Raw genomic sequence first — 7192 nt, 5'->3', positions numbered from 1 at the left:
GAGAAGAAACGAAACACGACACAGGAGCAGGAGAAATGAAGATTCTTTCACGCTTAAAGCAGGAGAGTTAAGAGTTCTGCCATTGATTTCAATGGAGCATGGAGGGACCTCTATCCATGGTGGTAATACAAAAATCATATTGTAACACTGTCCAAATGAGCTAAGCGATCATTTTTTTTCCTCCAGTGGATTTCTGAAGTGATACCAGTGAAATACCTTGGATATACCTTGCTATAAATGTGATTAGAAATCAGCTAGTATTTTCACGACTATAATTCTAATAATAAATCTTTACCTGAAGAACTGTTCCGTGAGATTACCATCTCGGGATTTTGGCTGGAACTTTAATTTTTGTAGGTTCTGCATTCTTCCTCTTGAGTCAACAGGTAAAGTATGTGGTTGTGGCCTGCTGTAGTGGAGTGCCTGCATTTGTCATGCCACAGGGTTGCCACGCTTGGGGGCCAAGATCCTCGTGCCAAAAGCATAATGTCACCCTACTGGAATCCCACCCACGTGTGTCGCGGGGCAAAGTCTTTTTTGTTAATGGATGAGTAAAATTTCAGCAGGCTTTTGTTGTCATCGCAAGGTAAGTAAGAAGGATTTGCATCTGAGCTGGCACATTTTCCATAAGCAGTTTCCAAGGCTAATTTAAATCAGGTTGGCACGTATATCTTTCCTTTAAGCAGAGACTGAGATTCCAAAGCTTCACAGCAGTTTTCCATAGGAAACGCCGCCCTGGGTATCTGTGTGCCAGACATGCCTGTGTGGCATTTCCCGGAGCATCAATGACCTACTGTTCTAATGCAGAATCGATTGGCCGCCTTGTCATGTCTTCCAAATACCTTGCTGTGGCGTTTGTCATTTATGTGCTAGAAAAGTAGGAATTGAGCTCCTCTAGCTGTAAAATATCCGTGGATTCAACACAGTGATCGTATGGTCTGGTTGTAACAGAAATCATACAACTGTCCCCATTTACTTTGCATGGTTGGCTTTGGAAGGGCTAACGATTCCCTGTGCAAGAGTCTTGATGTTTTCTCATCTGATTAGCTAATGGATTTAGCTCTGCATTTAACACCTTTTTAAGGAGGGGATCTTTGTTATGGAGAACACATACCCTTAAGCATAGTTCAGGAAGGTTCAAGGCCTGTTGCTGCTATTTACAAGAAAGCACCCAAGACCTGCCCTGGAGGACTTTGAGAAAGCACTTACCAGTGGGAGAAGGGGGAAGTGGTAGGCAAATACAAGGTACCGGTTTCTTCTACAAGCATGTCATGATATATTCTGTTCATATTACTTGTATTTCTTTACAGGACGTGCAGTGAAGGGATGTTTATTCTGATGAAAGTCTAAGCTTGATAACAGGAAACCAAGTCCTTTGTGCAGTAAATTGACCTTGAATCACACACAGACCTTTTTTCAGTAAGAGGGTAAGACTGTCTAAAACACAGGAAAATGGTGTCTCTAGAAAACAAAGTGGCATTTTGAGTTGGCTAGAATCTACCCAAGCCTTTGCCAGCCTCAGAACCGTGAATGTCAGCCCGAGCAGGTGGTAGAGATGCAGCCGCGGGTCAGGGACTTGCCAGGAGAGCCAGGGGGACAGTTGCTTTTTGTCCCTGAATACTTTTTGTTAGAAGTTCAGTCTAACCAGCAAATTGAACGTGCATGTCCTTGTGGGTGAGGCACAGCACTGGCGTGCAGGAGACCTCTCTGCCTGGGGACATTCAGTGGTTTATTGAAGGACTCCCTCCCTTCCCCTCTCCCCCCCCCCGCCCCGTAGAGGGCGCTGGCCTTTGGGGGCAGGAACCACATCACATGAGCTCTTGCAGGAGGTGTCATTACAGGGCTTTGATCTTGTCAGACGTTTCTAGATGCTTCCACAGCATTAATAAAACAGCATAATGGGATGCAGTTTCATTAATGACCAGTATTTCCAGAGCGAAGGAGCTCTGACTACATGCAAAAAAAGGTGATTCTTTTTCTTTCTGCTGTTCCACTCTGGCATCTGAGACCTTTGCTGAACTCTGCTCACACATCTCCAGTCCTCTGCTACAGCTCTCCAGTCTCAGCATCTTTCCCCCCCATTTATTGAAGACTGGATCTTGTTCATTGGAGGCCATTACTTGCCATTGGTCATTCCTACTAGCCCATAAGATCAGGCATCAGCAGGGCTTTGGTGATTCCTAGCTGTCTCCCCTAAGCAGAGAGCTGGGAAGGGACAGCACAGGTAGCTTACGACTGCTGCATTCCCTCTCTATTCTCCTAAAAGCTTAGGTCAGCTACCTATTTGTTGGGTTACTTTTCAGCCAGAATCTTTCCCTGATCTGGCTCACCCTGTGGCCAACGGGCTAATGATGGTGCAAGGGGAATGGTGAAAACAAGCCCAGGGGCTGTGGGGCAGGGGGCAAGGACCTCTGGTTTTGGCACCAACCTCCATGTAGACCAACTGGAAGAGGAGCAGGAGACTGTAGCCCAGCACAGGGCAAAACTCCCCCGAAACAATCTTGGTGTTGTTCCATGGTAAAGAGGTTCTGAATCACTGCAGGCTTCAGACACGTGGAAGATGTTGGTAAGCGCGGCATCTAGACAAAGCGTAGTTGCCTGTACACAACCAAATATTTCATTTGGCTTGTGGTTGTTTGGCTTTTACCTGGTTTCCCTGCCGATGCAGTGGTATTACACTGAAGTAAAAAAAGAATTGGGCCAGTCGCCTGACAGCCTTTACTTTCTATTTTCAAAGTACTGCAAAGAGAGCTTAACCTGAGGCTTTGGGGCAGGAATATCCAAAAAAAACCCCAAACATTCTCAGCATCTCTATATGTTTTGGATAAGGCCAGATGGGCTCATCCAAAGATGCTTGCTGCTTGTGTAATGTTTGGGGAAGCTTTGTGTGCTTAAAAGCTTCGGGTGACTTGGAAATTGGACCCACAGTCAACCCACAGTGTTTCTGCGAAGGACGTCCAAGTGCGAGCGAGGATTTGACACAGATGTGTCAATTTTCTGCTTTAAAAAAGGTGTCAGTTTGCAAGTAAATTTGCCCTGTCAGTGGTGTTTTGGAGGGCCATTACCTACTTATTTTCAGAAATTATTTAGCCGATTGGCTGGCCAGCTTTCCTTTTCCCAGGCTGTTTGAGAGCATGTAAGAGCTGAGCTACTTGGCTACAAGAGATTTTCTTCTCTGAAATTGGCAGCTGCTCATTCCGGAAGAGAATCAGCATATTTGGCCACTGATTGCAAAGGAAAAGGGAAAACCATTATTTTTCCATTTCACTTATTTAACTATCCAGTGGGAGACATTGACTGTATTTGGGTGACCCTCATTACTAAGGCATTGCTAAGGCTTCCCTCCTCTGCCCTTCGCTTAAAAGTAGAAAATAAAAATATTCAGTTCTCAAAAATGCATATATTCTCCTTGGCTGGATTAGGAGTTAGCCGGTGCCAAGTATCTAATTGTATCAGGCCTTACACAGCAGTATATTCAACGTCACGGCTTCATGAGTCAGGATTTTCTGTCTGAAAAGGATCACGTCAAGAAGCCCGGGACAAAAATTCCCTATAGCCCAGCAACAGAGCTTGCTGTGTAAGAAGCTCTGTTAGGAAAGAGAGTTAGATGTGAAAGTCAGATATTTCTGCCTGGGCATCCTTCCACGTTGGACAAAGGAAGTACTCAGTAATGGTCAATGAGGCTTCTCATGACTCAAGTGCTTTGATAATTGCTCCTGGAGCACAGTGTGTGAAACTCCGCAAACCTGCAACGCGACGGGCCATGCCGGTGGAAACGCGAAGGGTGGGTTTGCTGATGTCAGGATGCCTTTGAAGTCACTCCACGAGCGCCTTGCCGCTTGGGTTTCTCCAGCTGAGGAAACCGTGTTGGACTGAAGCATCGTGGCTGTTGTTCAGACTTGCTGTGATCTCACAGTAGCACACCGAGGGCTCCTTGTTGTTACGTCACAAGGGCTTTGCTTGTGTCAGTCAGCCCCACGTGCATCACCGTGGCAGGAAATGCTGCCCATGGGCAGACTTGGATTTTTCAGTGTCTTGCAATTGGTATTTCCTCCGCTTTTTGCCAGTAATTCCATTAATCCGTCAGTGCTTATTTCATCCGCAGATCACAAGTTCTTTGCAAAGAAGGTTGATCATCTTTATTCCCACTGTAAAGAGGGAGAAGCTTAAATTTAGACTGGAAGTGACTCTCCTGAGGTCACACAACTCTGCTAGGAGTGATGTGGCGGAGATCTCAGTTCTTCAAAGTGCAGTCATCAGATGCTTATCTGGAGTTTCTGGTATTGCATAGGCTTCGGTTAAGAATTTCCTTTGTTAACCTGGAATATTACTAGAGAGTCTGGTGAAGCAGGGCTTTGGGAAATGAAGTTTTTGCTAAATTCAGCTCTTTGCTGGATGCCTGTGGTCTGCACCTTAGTTGTGTGTTCTGGTGACATTTTGTATTTGAGGGAGGCATCTAAGAGAGGTCCCTATAGAGGGCTGTTTTGCTGAAGCTGAAACCCTTTCTGATGGCGTATTCACCCTAATTTGAGGTGTTTGAGGGGCCTAGCTGAAGGCCAACGGCCCTAAACTCCGTATTTGGTCAATGAAGAGAGATCAGCTCTTCCCCAGGATGATTCAGAGCAGAGGTGGACTCTTCTTCTGAATCACTCCAAAGGAAGTCTTTCATCTCTCTTTCTCTCTTACCTGTAGAGGGACGTTTCCCCCCAAGGCTGGTCTTTGAATGAGCTGGTGTGAATACCCATCCGCGTCATGCTGGTCTTTTGGATTCGCAAAGCCAGTGGACTTGCTCCTGTGCCCCTGTACGGGCCGATGAGAAGTCATGCATGGGCAGATTATTTTGTGTCTATGCACCGAGGAGGCTTTGCACCTTCCTGTGGAGCATCTGGTGTGAGTTTCTACCAGAGGCAGAGACTGGCTGGATGGGCTTTAGGTCTGATCCGGCCATTCCTGTCTTCCTTTGATCTAAAATAAGCTTTAGCCGAACCCGGGGGAACTTTATCACCCTCCTTTCCCTGCCGTCTTCTTCAGAAAATGCCGGTAGATAAGGCCGGTAGATGGTGCAGCAAGGACGAGAATTTTGCTGACTTCAGTATTTCTGCAGCCTTTTGAGAAACAAAGAGTCACTTTCTTTGGGTTTGGTGATCCCGGAGATTAGACCTGATCCCCATAAATCCTGTAGTGTATACAGCATTCCCGGGAGGTGTGCGCGGACCACCCCGTGCCTGCCCGTCCCCGTGCGAGCACAGCCTGCCTTGGGCAGCCTCATCGGGTGGATGCGAGGCTGGGGAGAGGTGGGCAAGAAGACGGTTTGGCATATGACAGCAGAGCAGAGATGGAATGGATACGTATGGGAATCATTCAGGGGTCTGAGCTTTGGGTCGTCTTCAGGTGGGTTTGGTGACTATTTCCCACTCAGAGACTTGGTTTTTCTGCTGGAAAAACTGACTCAACGGAGAATTTGTGGGAGGACGCTCCCATGAGGCGCTCTGGGAGCTGCGCTGCACGTGGGGGAATGGAGCCTTATCTACCGGCATTTTCTGAAGAAGACGGCAGGGAAAGGAGGGTGATAAAGTTCCCCCGGGTTCGGCCTTCTGCTTCCAGGACGCGGCGAGGGCTGCGCTGACCTACTTAAGCTGAGGAAGGAGGGAAAAACGTTCTTCATTCTTGGGGGCCCACCTGCTCTTTTGCTGCTGTTCCCGCAGCCAAGGAACATACCTTTGCTGAGGAAATGCATGAACAGGCAGCTCTTTGCAAGGAACTAAACCCATCTGCGTGGGCCGGGAGGAAGAGGGAGGCCAGCCACAACAGCTGCCCCTCTGGTAGGCAGGAGGTTACAAAGAAGCCTTGATGCCTTCTGAGTAAGAGCAAATTCTTAAGCAAAGCGAGGGTGCACATTCCCCTTCGCTGGGAGCAAGGCAAGTCTGTTCTTGGTGGGGAGTTCCTTCTCGGAGACTCATCTGGGGAAGAAGGGGAATATGGAAATCACTGGGCTGTGTGGGACGGTGGGGCCGCAGCCTGCTCCATTGATGGGGCAGAGCGGGTCCGGCGCTGCGGCAGGCAGTGGTGGAGTGGCTTCCCTGGTATGTCGGGAGCGAGGTGGCTCTGCGCCCTTGGGCTTTCGGGCTAGACGTTTTACCCAGGGATGTAAATGCACAAACAGCTTTGCAAAGAGGGAGGAGGACCTCGGATTTCCCCTCGCCTGGGTGCCCAAGCTGCTTTGCTCCCCAGTGCTCTCCCTTCTAGAGTCAAAGAGGAGAAGCTGCCTTGCTCTTCCTATTCTCCTTCCATCACGGCACGCTGCCGGGAGGGAGCCATCCTCATGGACCCGGGCACTTGGCTGTGTCCCCGTGTGGAGGGTGGGCAGCACCAAACAGCCTCCTCCGCTCTTTTCCCCAAAAGCAACCACAGTCCGGGGCTAAGAGAGGTGCCCAGGCTCCAGGGAATGGCAGGGTTTCACACGGTGCCTCGCTCCTGCCCTGCTCCTCAGGGTTGCCGCTTGCTCGACGTTGATGTGCTTCGTGCTTAGACCAAAATCCTAGGCTCTAGACCAGGCTCGGGGCCTGGAAGTTAACCGTGCCAGCACCAGCTCGTGAGCAGGTCTGGATGTCTCCCAGCACATTGCATTGAGGGCTGCAGGCTGACCCCGCGGGGCTGCGCTTGCATCTGGCGTCCACGTGTCCCGGCGTGCGCTGGGGCTCTGCTAGGTCACCGCCGGTCCGTGTTTCGGGCTGGGATGGAGCATCCGCCGCCTGCCCGCGTGCGGTGGCCCATCCCTCCCCGCCAGCTGCCCGTGGCACCCCGAGGAAGCGCCTTTGCAATTCGGAGCAGCGGAAGTGGCTGCCAGCACGTCAAACCGCTCCTGGCAGCCGCGCGGGCCACTGCCAGCCCGGGGCGGCCGCATTTCCTTCCCCTCCAGCTCCCAGGAAGGGAAGCTGCAGCGCCTTTGCCCTCTGACACTGCCCCAGCAATCAGCAAAAAGGCTTCGGGTGCTGCAGGGGCACCCCGGCTGCCTCGCTGCCTTTTCGACCAGCCCCGAAGGATCTTTGCAGAAATTGCCCCAAAAGGGGTGAACAGCAGGGTCAGGAGAGCGAGGGGATTTTGGCAATAAAAGCGGGACGGATCCGGCGAGACAGCCGGGTGCGCGTGGGGCCGGGGGAGGGCTGGGTGGGGAGCATTATTACCTCGGGTT

The sequence above is a fragment of the Ciconia boyciana genome, chromosome 15 (assembly GCF_034638445.1).
Source record: "Ciconia boyciana chromosome 15, ASM3463844v1, whole genome shotgun sequence".
NCBI classification, from domain to species: domain Eukaryota; kingdom Metazoa; phylum Chordata; class Aves; order Ciconiiformes; family Ciconiidae; genus Ciconia; species Ciconia boyciana.
This window is presented reverse-complemented; position numbering follows the sequence as displayed.